Source organism: Oryx dammah, unplaced genomic scaffold (genome assembly GCF_014754425.2).
Source record: "Oryx dammah isolate SB20612 unplaced genomic scaffold, SCBI_Odam_1.1 HiC_scaffold_29, whole genome shotgun sequence".
NCBI lineage: Eukaryota > Metazoa > Chordata > Mammalia > Artiodactyla > Bovidae > Oryx > Oryx dammah.
In genome coordinates, this window is record NW_024070213.1 from 12,386,654 (window position 1) to 12,398,631 (window position 11,978).

The 11,978-nt window shown below is 45.4% G+C and overlaps 1 non-coding gene across 1 annotated transcript; it reads left to right on the top strand.

The window, feature by feature from the left end:
- The first annotated feature begins 11,065 nt into the window (after positions 1–11,065).
- Positions 11,066–11,172, top strand: LOC120859010. Its single transcript, XR_005720025.1, has one exon. It is a non-coding gene; the product is annotated as a U6 spliceosomal RNA (small nuclear RNA).
- The last annotated feature ends 806 nt before the right edge of the window (positions 11,173–11,978 follow it).

The following is an 11,978-nucleotide window of genomic DNA, read 5'->3' on the forward strand; positions in this document are numbered from 1 at the left end:
AGGGCTCACAGGCGTGCAGTTCCTCTGGGTACCACACTCTGTGCCGGGCCCTTCACATGCTCTCATTCAACCTCACTATATATGTGTGTGTGTGTGTGTGCGTGCGTGCGTGCGTGTGTGTGTATAGTGTGTGCTCAGCCACGTCTGACTCTTTGCAACCCTTTCCAGGCTCCTTTGTCCATGGGACTCTCCAGGCAAGACTATTTTCTACTCCAGTATGTGTGTATAACATGTACAATATATATGCCCTTCCCCCACCCCCAACACACAGTCAACACCAAGGCTCAAAGAGTGACATAATTTTGTTCTCTGAGATGTGTAACCTCTCCTCTTTAGGAAGTTGCTGGCTTAGCTAGGTTTCCGTATGATTGTGAAGCAGTGTCCTAGGTTAGTACAACTCATGTCTGCACTGGTCAGACTTGGTCTGATGGTGGTCTGGAGGCAGATCTAGCTCTTTAGTATCCCCTGACTTTACTCTGAAATCCTTTACTATCTAAACTGGCCTAATGCTGGCCATCAGAGGAGGCGTGGGAAATTGGAAGGGTCTCCCACCAGCTGCCCAGCCTTCTTGTGGTATCATGGATTAATAAATTTATTTGATGAGTATCTACAGCATTGTTGCTGCCTGTGGTGTGCAGGGAGCATGGCTGGGGGATGCTGAGGCCCAGGAAGGAAGGGCGCAGACTTGGGTCAGACAACCTGAATGTGAATCCAGCCTCCATCACTCAGCAGCGTGACCTACTGAAGATCTACTGTGTGTGTGCTGTGCGTGCTCAGCCCAACTCTTGTGACCCCATGGACCGTAGCCCACCAGGCTCCTCTGCCATGGGATTCTCCAGGCAAGAATGTTGGAGTGGGTTGCCATGCCCTTCTCCTGGGGCTCTTCCTGACCCAGGGATCAAACTCGTATCTCTTGTATTTCCTGCATCAGCTTTTGGATTCTTTACCACTGTGCCACCTGGGAAGCCCAAAGATCTACTATACTAGATACTAGATACTAATCTACGTACTAGATGTTGTTAACCTTCTGGGTCTTCATGTTTCTCACTTGTAAAAAGTGGAGATAACACACCTACCTCATAGGATGGTGTCCTTGTAAAGAGAAGGATGGATCCTGATTCAGAAAACACATCATTTGGGAGAGGAGATAAGATGTGTGTGTACTTGACGCAAGTTTAGAAGGTGATGGATGCTAAGGTGGTAGGAATCACATGTGATGAAACTTAAGAGGAAGGAATGATTACTTCTCGGTGAGGAAATCAGAGGGGACACCTTGCATAAAATAACATTCAAGTTGATGGATGATATTCACACCAACCAATTTTAAACCTGTGAGTGGCAACCTTTTAATGGACCAGGAAGTACCACTCAAAGTTTAAAACAGCACCAGACTTGCCTCGTGGCTCAGTGGTAACGAATCCACCTGTCAATGCAGGGGACACAGGTTTGATCCTTGGTCCAGGAAGATTCCATGTACTGCAGGGAAACTGAACCTGTACCCCACAACTGCTGAACCCACATGCTGCTACTAAGCCCATGCTCTAACACCCTCCAGCCACAACTACTGAGCCCACAGTGGGGCAACTACTGAAGCCCACACTCAACAACAAGAAGCCACTGCAATGAGAAGCCCGTGCATCCCAACAAAGAGTAGCCCCCACTCCCACTTGTCACAACTAGAGAAAGCCTGCACATAGCAATGAAGACCCAGCACAGACAAAAATAAATAAAATAAAACAAAAAACACCACCAAGTAATGGAGCCATGGAACACTGCACCGTGAGGCCAGGTGCACACTGGGGGTGATGGCATGCCTCTGAGATCAGACGCAGGTAACACACATCCAGTCCCCTGATCCTGCTGCCCAGATGGCTCCATGGGTCATTCTAACCCCGGGCAAAGCATCTTCTGCCCAGGTGACTTCAGTCTGGGAAACATTCAAGACTTTATGGAGTTTGTATGGTCTAGTTAGGAAGGTAAGATTCACATACAAAATTATTTTTATAACATTTATTGCTTTCTCGTGTTTAGAAAAGCAATCCAATTTTACCCTAGAAAGTACAGAAAATTAAAAAGAAAATCAAAATCATTCCAAGTCTCCCTGCCCGAGATTAACCACAGTTAACCGTGTGAAGTGTGCATTTTTACCCACTCATCCTCCCTATCCCCCACAGACAGCACACTGCCCCTCCGCTCACCTCATGTTTGCTCAGGGGAGGGGGTTCCTGGGGATCACAAATTCTCCTGTCTCCTTTCTCCCTTCTGGAAACTTCTGCCTGGGAGTGTGATTTGGCCTAAAGCACAGAGAAGGGGTTTTTTTAGAGCCTCTTCTGGCTCTCTCTGCAGCCAACCATCAACCACAGCTCCATGAAGGCTGCTTCCCAGGCAGGTGGGCCTCTCATAGGTGAGAGCAAAGTAAGTGGCTGACTTGGCTCTGCTCCGCGACTCGAGGGCTGCTCCCACCCAGGTCAGTAAGCATCACAGTGCTTATAAGGAAATAGTTTCTTCAGTATAAGGCTGCTCCAAAGAGCACTGTATTGGAGAGTTAATATTCATGGTGTGTGTGTGTGTGTGCAAGTGTGTATGTATGATTCTGGCTGTCTAGGAAGAAACTCCAATTTGCATGAGAACTTAAAAGGATATAGGTCCACGGATCTGCTGAAGGTCCACCACCCTGTGGTGGGTGTCTAGACTACAGGTTCTAAACTGGGAGCCCCACACAGTGTCAGGTTGTACAGGGTGCTTACAACTGAAATTAGGATTCAACAGGAAACCATCAGGAAGGAAGGAAAGAAGGAAGAAAACGAATGAAAGGAAGGAAGAGCTGGCAATCAAGGGCTCTTTTTTTAATAAAAGAATTTAGCCCTTGGGGTGTCATATATTTTTTCTGGTGTGTTGTCTTTTTAATTTGGGGAGGCTTTTCACTGTTGTCATAGGTTTCATTGTTGTCATTGGTTTTTTATTTCTGTGTGCAGAAATTTTAAATTGTTAAGTAGTCAAATTTATCAAGCATTTCTTCTACAGCTTCTGAATGTCATACGCTGCTTAGAATATCTTAGTCACCTGTATGAGCTTGCAAGGCTGCCGTAACAAAGTACCGTGGACAAAGTGGCTTAAACAACAGAAATTTATATCCTCGCAGTTCTGGAGGCTGGATGTCCAAGAACAAGGTATTATCAGGGTTGGTTTCTTCTAAGGCCTCTCTCCTTGGCTGTACACAGCTAGCTGCCTTCTTCCCGTGTCTTGTCTCTATGAGTGTCTATGTCCTAATCTCTTCTTATATGGATACCAGTTCCCTGGTGGCTCAGTGGTAAAGAGTCTACCTGCAATGCAGGGGACCAGGGTTCAGTCCCTGGGATGGGAAGATCCCCTGGAGGAGGGAATGGCAACCTACTGCAGTACTCTTGCCTGGAGACTCCCCATGGACAGAGGAGCCTGGTGGGCTATAGTCCACAGGGTCCCACAGAGTCGGACACGACTGAGCGACTGAGCGGGAGCAGCAGCAACGTACTGGATTAGAGCCCACTGCCTCGACCTGATTTTAAATTTAATTACCTTCCCTATCTCCCCAAACAGTCACATTCTGAGATCCTGGGGGTTAGGACTTCAAAATATGAATACTGAGGAAATACAGTTCAGCCCATGATATCACCCAAGATTATTTTCTTAAATTCTCCCAATGTTTTACTTTTATGGTTTTATTTTTAACATCTAAGTATTTGATACTTTAGCATCTAAGTATTTGAAGGAGGAAATGGCAGCCCACTCCAGTAGTCTTGCCTGGAGAATCCCATGGACAGAGGACCCTGGCAAGCTATAGTCCATAGGGTTGCAAAGAGTCAGACGCGACTGAAGCAATTTAACACTAACACATTTGACACATCTGGAATTTGTTTTGGAATATGAGGAATGAGGTAGGGATCCAGTTTTGTTTTGTTTTTCTAGGGGTTCCCTGGTGGCTCAGAGGTTAAAGTGTCTGCCTGCAATGTGGGAGGCATTGTTTTTCTAGATAGTATGTTAAATGTTTCAGTTCCATTTATTAGTAATCTCCCCATCCCCCAATCCTGAAATTGTATCTTTAGATATAAATATCTACCTTTATCTTAAACACATACAGCCCATGTGTATGTTTGGACCTATTTATGAATAGCTAGTTTATACCACTAATCTGTCTATATCTGTGTCACTGGCAAACTTTTAATAATGGTAATTTTATAATATATTTCAATCTTCTAGGGCTAATTTTACCCTATTTTTCTTTTTCAGAATTTTATCACAATTTTTGCACCTTTACCTTTCAGCATTTACTTTGGCATCACCTTGTCTAGCTGTAAAAACGTTCTGAAGGCATTTTCATTGGAATAGCGTTCAGTGGCTCAACAGTAAAGAATCCACCTACAACACAGGAGACATGGGTTTGATCCCTGGGTTGGGAAGATCCCCGGGAGAAGGAAATGGCAACCCACTCCAGTATTCTTGCCTGAGAGATCCCATGGACAGAGGAGCCTGGTGGGCTATTAAACTAAATAGCCAGACATGACTTAGCTATTAAACTAAACACCAAATATATAGATGAATGAGCAAGACTGTACATGTTTGTATAATGGAGACTCTCCATGTCCATATCATTGCTTAGCATTGCTTACCCTTCTGTACTGCTTGAATTTTAAACCTGTACATCTTATTTTTTAATGACCAGGAAAATGTGTATTTCCACTCATAAAAAACTCTGATGCTGGGAGGGATTGGGGGCAGAAGGAGAAGGGGATGACCGAGGATGAGATGGCTGGACGGCATCACGGACTCAATAGATGTGAGTCTGAGTGAACTCTGGGAGATGGTGATGAACAGGGAGACCTGGCGTGCTGCGATTATGGGGTCGCAAAGAGTTGGACACGACTGAGCAACTGAACTGAACTGAACTGAACTGAAAAAAAGTGAAAAACGCAGTGGAGTAAACAATGACTAGCAAAAATAAATTTATCTGGAGGAGCCATTCTGGAACTCCTTCTCAACCCCAAAATTACGTCTTCTGTTCATGGCCGAGCCGAGCCTTGCTTTCTCAAGGTTGGTGCAACATAGATGCAGCAACACGTTTTGACACAGTCTGCACATTGCAACCACGAGAAATGTTGGTTCTCCCCTCTGCTGCAGCTCATTTCTGCAAATTCAAGAGAGACACGCCTCTCTCAAAGGTTGTCCAGGCTGAGGGAGGCCGACTGTGAACTTGGCCAGTTTCTGCGCATCCCCAGCCAAAGCCATCCTCGTGTGACTGCTCCCAAGAGGCTTGGGTTCCCAGTGACAAAAGAGTTGCTCCAGGCCTTCCTCCAGCCTCACCAGCAACCAGCTGTCCTTCTCCCTCGAGCTCCAGTGTCTTTCCCGCCCCTGCCAAAGCCCAGCATGGGCCTGGCACACGGACCCTCCTGTCTCTAATGCAGTGAGAAGGTCAACAAGGAGCCACGTTTCTCTTGAGAGGGTGGTGTCCAAGATGGTGGCTTGGTTGCCAAGTAAAGGCCTGCTGGTTCTCCTCGTTTCTTTCCTGCCCCCTCCTTCTTTCATTCATTTGCTCCCGTTCCCCTCTCGGGTGGGTGGTGGGACGAGGAGGGCGAGTTCCATGGGCTCCTCTGACCAGCTGAGCTCCTGGTCGCTGCCTTGCTTCCCAGGATTTATGTCAAAGAGACAGTGAGCAGCAGAGGGAGTTTCCAGGGGACGACGTGCTGCCAGGGAAAGAATCTTTCCGAGAACAAAGTCAAGACAGAAGAAAACAGACCCCACAGACTCAGGGGGACAGTGGACATGAGCAATCCGTCTGACAATGGTGGACCCAGCTTCGCTGAAGATGATAACTCTGAGACCTACAGCCAAGAAACTGCTCCTCTGCTTTTGTCTTTTCTCCCGAGGAAGGTGAAGTTGGTTTTTTTGTCACCTGCCAATGAAAGAGTCCTGCCTGATTAACGCCTGGGGTGAGGCTCTGAGATGTGCATGAATGGAGAGCTGAGATGAGCTGATGGTACAGGGAAGATACTGCCAGACAAGAGTACAGTAGAAACTGGACACATCACTTTGGTTTTTGTTGTTTGCTTTGTTGTTGGGTTTTTGTTTTTGTTTTTACTGTTCCATGTCCTTTTATTACAATCCTGTCCTTGTGTTTCAAAATGAAGGGCTATTTAACACACAACCCGAAGCACTCCTAGAATGGATCTGACCTTCCCATTTCTTTCTCAATATATTGAATCAAAAGGAAAAAAAAAAATCAGGTTTGGTACATCCCAGAAAAAGCACCTTTACGAAACAACAGGAAACAAAAATGTGCCAGGAATCTGACCAAACAGACAAAGCAGTAGGTGAGATTCCTGACAGGAAAGGATGACTCCCGGTAGAACATAAATAGATCCCCTCAAAGTACACGTATTTCACGTGAGTGGACACATCGCTTTGAGTGAGAACTGATCAACATTCTCCGGGGTCTGAACAAGCACGTGAACTGAAGAAGCCACTCCTTCTAATCCCACTCCCTCTTAAGCAAGTAAGTGTTAGTCACTCAGTCGTACCCAACTGTTTGCGACCCCACGGACTGCAGCCTACCAGGCTTCTCTGTCCATGGGATTTTCCAGGCAAGGATACTGGATTGGGCTGCCGTTTACTTCTCCAGGGGATCTTCCCAACCCAGGGATCAAACCCAGGTCTCCTGCACTGCAGGCAGATTCTTTACCGACTGAGCTACAAGGGAAGCCCGCTCCCTCTTAGCCACCACCCAAATACCATCACCACACTCTGACCGTTTCTACAACAGATACACACCAACCGTTGCCTGCATTCCTCCAGTAAGGAGAGCACGGAAGAAAAGAAAGCCATGTATATGTCCACCAACCCACTGATAGTAAGACTGGTGTTGCTCCTGAATCTGAGCAAGCTCCGAGAGATAGTGAAGGACAGGCGAGCCTGGCGTGCTGCAGTCCAGGGGGTCGCAGAGAGTCAGACACAACTGAGCGAGTGCACAACAGCAGCAACCAAGGTAAAGGGCACACTGTCCTATTAAATGATCACACACAAATACTGAGGTGTAAGGCATTAGGAGAAAACCTGTGGTGGTGTCAGGAGAGTGGAAAACACTGATCCTTCTTTCAAAGAGTTTATAAGGTTCACAGGGAGATAAAGCCTGGTGTGTGCTCAGTCGCTTCAGACTGTTTTGTGGCCCATAGCCCGCTGGCTCCTCTGTCCATGGGGTTTCCCAGGAAAGAATGGGATTGTTGCAGCAGGTTGTTACTTCCTTCTCCAGAAGATCTTCGCGATTGGGAATCGAACCCGCATCTCCTTCATTTCCTGCATTGCAGACAGATTCTTTACTGCTAAGCTACTGGGAAAGCCCAAAATAATGTATATAGAGAGTTATTATTTTTTAAAAAAATACAAGGGTCTGGGAAACCGCTTGGCAGTTCCTGAAAAAGTTAAACATGGGAGTTACCATTCTATTCCTAGGTATTTGCCCAAGAGAAAAGAAAACATAAAACTTATATATAAATGTTCTGTTCTGCTGCTGCTAAGTTGCTTCACTCATGTCCGACTCTGTGCGACCCCACAGACAGCAGCTCACCAGGCTCTACCATCCCTATTTGCGATAACCAAAAGGTAGAAACAAACCAAATGCCCCTCAGCTGAGGAAAGGATAAACAAATGGAATACTATTCAGCCATAACAAGGACTAAAGTATTATGGAACAATAGTAAATATATGTCTGGTCCCTGTCCCTGTCCTGGCATGGAGCTCCTAAAGTCCTTGGGGTTTCCTAAGTGATAGGAGAGTCTTCTGTTATTGATAACCATCCCCTTTCAATCACATCTGAGTCTATGCTAAAGAGCTGACTCTTGGTGGCTCTTAGGTGGCTTCAGGATGGGAGCTGGCAGCAGGAAAGACCAACCTATGGTGAGAGGGTTGGAGCTTTCAGGTCCATGCCCAACATCAGGCAGGGAAGAAGGGCAGGAGATTGAGTTCAATGACCAATGGCTAATGATTGAATCAATTGCATCATCAATTCCCCCAAACCTCCTAAATAACAGGATTCAGAGAGCCTCTGGGTTGATGGACACATCAAAGTGCTGGCAGGGGGTGTGCCCTGAGAGGCCTCACCATACTTCACCGCCTGCACCTCTTCCATGTCTGTGCCGAGCTGTGGTCTCTACAGCAAACTAGTAAGTCAAGCGCTCTCCCGACTTGTGAGCTGGAGTCATCCCAGTGAGGTATCAAACTTAAGTGAGGGAGGGGATCATAGGAACCTCTGAATTTGTAGCTGCCTGGGCAGCAATGTGGGTAGCCTGGGCACCCCATATGCAGCTGGTTTCTCATGTGGGGGCAGTCTTGTGGGACTGAGTACTTCATCTGTGCTAACTTCTGAGCTAACTCCAGGAGTTAGTACAATAACTGAATAAAATTGTTGGCCAACCAGCTGGTGGCAAAGAATTGGCTGGTGTCAGGAAGCAGGAACTCAGAAGTACTGACCCAGGCTATGACATAGATGAACCCTGAAACCATTAGGCTAAGTGAAAGAATCCAGACACAAAAGGTCACGTATGACTCCATTAATATTAGGCGTCCAGAATGGGCCAATTTATGAGACAGAGAGTGGACTAGTGGTTGGTGGGGATCTGAGAGTGATGGGTTATGGACACCGGTTTCTGTTTGGAGAGTTGAGAAGATTTGGGAGTTAGATGGTGGAGACGATTGTACAACTTTGTGAATATACTGAAAAACCACTAAATTGTACATTTTAAAAACAAATAAGGAATGGGACTGCCCTGGCAGTCCAGTGGTTAGGACTCCAAACTTCCACTGCAGGGGCATGGGTTCAATCCTTGGTCAGGGAACTAAGATCCTGCATGCCACATGGCGCAGCCACCAAGTAAGAAATAAATAAGGAAATAAACCTTTGATTAGAAAACCAAAAGGCTGGCATGTAACCCATTTACACAGGAGGATTTATCACACCGGCGGCCTCTGCACAGAACGATGCCCTGGACGGGGACGCTGTAAGGACAGACCAGGGAAATTACAGCTTCCGGTCAACTGACAGTGACTTCAGAACAGCTGATTCCATAAAAGCGGCTATTTTCAGGCTATTGCCTTTGCTGAGCCTGACACAGAAGCCAAGTATTTCTGTCTTGATCACAGAGCCATACCCTTCCTTGCTAACTCTTAACATTGACTTTCCTTTTGTCTTGTATCACTGCTTACAAGAAATCATTTGTTTCTGACTGAAAAAAAAAAAAAAGAAGAGCTATCAGAAGACTAGGGCTACTGTGTTAGCCTGTGTTCTTCCTGGAAAGCAAAGATTGAGACCAAAGTTTGAGTAGAAGCGTTGGCGGTAGGGAGTGGGGGTAGGTGGGCAGGAATTGGGGAGGGTGAGACAGGAAAGGAGGAAAACCAGTACAAAAGTGTGTTTTGGGGAAGACTGTTGTAGGAAACTGAGGCTGTGTGTCCTTAGCACTTTCCAAGGAGCGGTGCTGAAGGGCCTCAGAATCATCCACCCACTTCGCTCAGGAAGGACTGGTTCCTGATCCCACCGGTCAAGGTTCACCCCACAGAGCACCGACTCACCTGCACTCCCAGGCAATGTGTGCCTGAGTGCCGAGGGGATTCTGTGGGTATCCCCCATCTCAGTCCCCAAGAACTGTGCCCAAGAAGAGCCAGTGGCTTCTCCACAGGACTCACACCATTGGCCCCTCTGGTTCTTGGGACTTCAGATTTGGATGGAGCTGTTGCACCAGCTCTCCAGGGCCTCCATCTTGCAGACGTCAGATGGTGAGACTTCTCAGCCTGACCTTGCATTAGAGGACATTGGATGCATGTATGGAGAAGGCAATGGCACCCCACTCCAGTAATCTTGCCTGGAAAATCCCATGGATGCAAGAGCCTGGTAGGCTGCAGTGTTAAAGTCATGCCTAACGTGGATCCTTAGCCTGACATTCAGTGAGTCATAATGAGCTGTCCAAGAGATCATGGGAGCCTCTTCCTTGGTCTCCTAGATCACTCCTCTGGGGACACCTGGGTACCACATCCTGGGGACACTTGAGAACCCTTACAGAGAAAACCGACGAGGAGCTAAGCTTTCCTGCCAGTATCAGTCTGCCAGCTACAGAGAAGGTGCAGTCTAGGAAGTGAGTCCTCATCAAACACTGTGAAAAATAAACTTCTGTAGTATGTGAGAAAAATAATTGGGGCCCTGGAGTAAAAAGTGTCAATTGATAATTTTTTAAAAATTAAAACACCTTAACTTTACACAATGCTAATGTCAAATACATTTCAATTTAAAAATCCACACAAGGGACTTCCCCAGGGGTCCAGCGGCTAGGACTCCACACTCTCAATGCAGGGGGCCCAGGTTCAACCCCTGGTCGGGGAACTAGACCCACATGCTGCAACTAAAAAAAGATCTCACAAACTGCAGCAAGGACCTGGTGCAGCCAAATAAGTAAGTAACTAGATAAAACATTAAAATAATAATAATAATGATTACTTTTTTAAAGATAAAAATTCATGCAAAAAAATATAGGCCATGAAAGCTAAGAGTCTGATACAGGACGGAATTGTTTCAGGCTGAAGAAGTAAGGCATCATGGAAGAGGTGAGACTTAGATCTGTAATATTAACACAGATCCACAGAAGAGTTATCTGGTTTCAATATTGTATTTACCTAAATGTAATATGTTTTGCTCATCGACTGCTTACCGTTTAAGTAATCAAGGTTTCTTACCTTGGCAGGGAACTTAAACATGTGTAGACATAAAAGAAAATAAGAAATGGGAAGGATAGTCTTTTCAACAAATGGTGCTGGGAAGTCTGGATAGTCACAGGCCTGAAATCGGCTCCTTTCCTTACTCCATACACAAAAACTAACTCAAAATAGAGAAAGACCTAAACATAAGTGCTGAAACTGTAAACCTCTTAGAAGAAAACATAGGGGAAGTTCTCGTGACATTGGATCTGACAGTGACTTGGCACCTGGCAACAAAAGCACAAGCAACAGAAGAAGTTAATAAATTGCACTTGATCAACATGAAGAACACGTGTGTGTGCTCGCTTCGGCAGCACATATACTAAAATTAGAACGACACAGAGAAGATTAGCATGGCCCCTGTGCAAGGATGACAGGCAAATTTGTGAAGCGTTCCGTATTTTTTGTAGAAAAAATGGTTCAGTGTTTCAAAGGACAGATGTCAATATAACTGTGACTTGAAATAGTGGCAGATGAATATGTAGCTTATCACTGATTCAGAATAAAAGTTATTTTTCAGAAACAAACAAACAAAAGAACAAACATTTGTGCATCCAAGAATACTATCAAGAGAATGAAAAGACAGACTACAGAATGGGGGAAAGGACTTCCTTGGGGGTCCAGTAGCTAAGACTCTGAGCTCCCAGTGCAGGAGCCCCGGCTTTGAACCCTGGTCAGGGAACTATATTCCACATGCTGTGACTAGGAGTCTCATGCCCCTACTAAAGATTTCACTTACCACAACTAAGACCCAGTACAGCCAAACAAATAAACATTAAAAAAAAAAAAAAAAAGAATGGGGGGAGATATTTTCACATCATATATCAGATAAGGAATCAGTATCCAGAAGATATAAAGAATGCCTACAATTCAATAACAACAACAACAAAATACCACTCAATATAAAAATGGGCAGAAGGCTTGAATAGATATTTCTTCAAAGTATATACTCAGATGACTAGTAAGCATATAAAAAGATGATCAGATCACCAGTCATTAGGGAAAAACAAATCAAGACCATGATCAGATATCACTTCACAGCCACTGGAATGGTTATTATACATAACGTATTCTTTTAAAAAATGAAAGTAACAAATGTTGGTAAGGACGTGGAGAAATTTAAACACTTGCGTATTGCTGATGGGAATGTAAAATAGTGCAGCCATCATGGAAAACAGTTTGATAGTTCCTCAAAAGCTAAACATAGTACG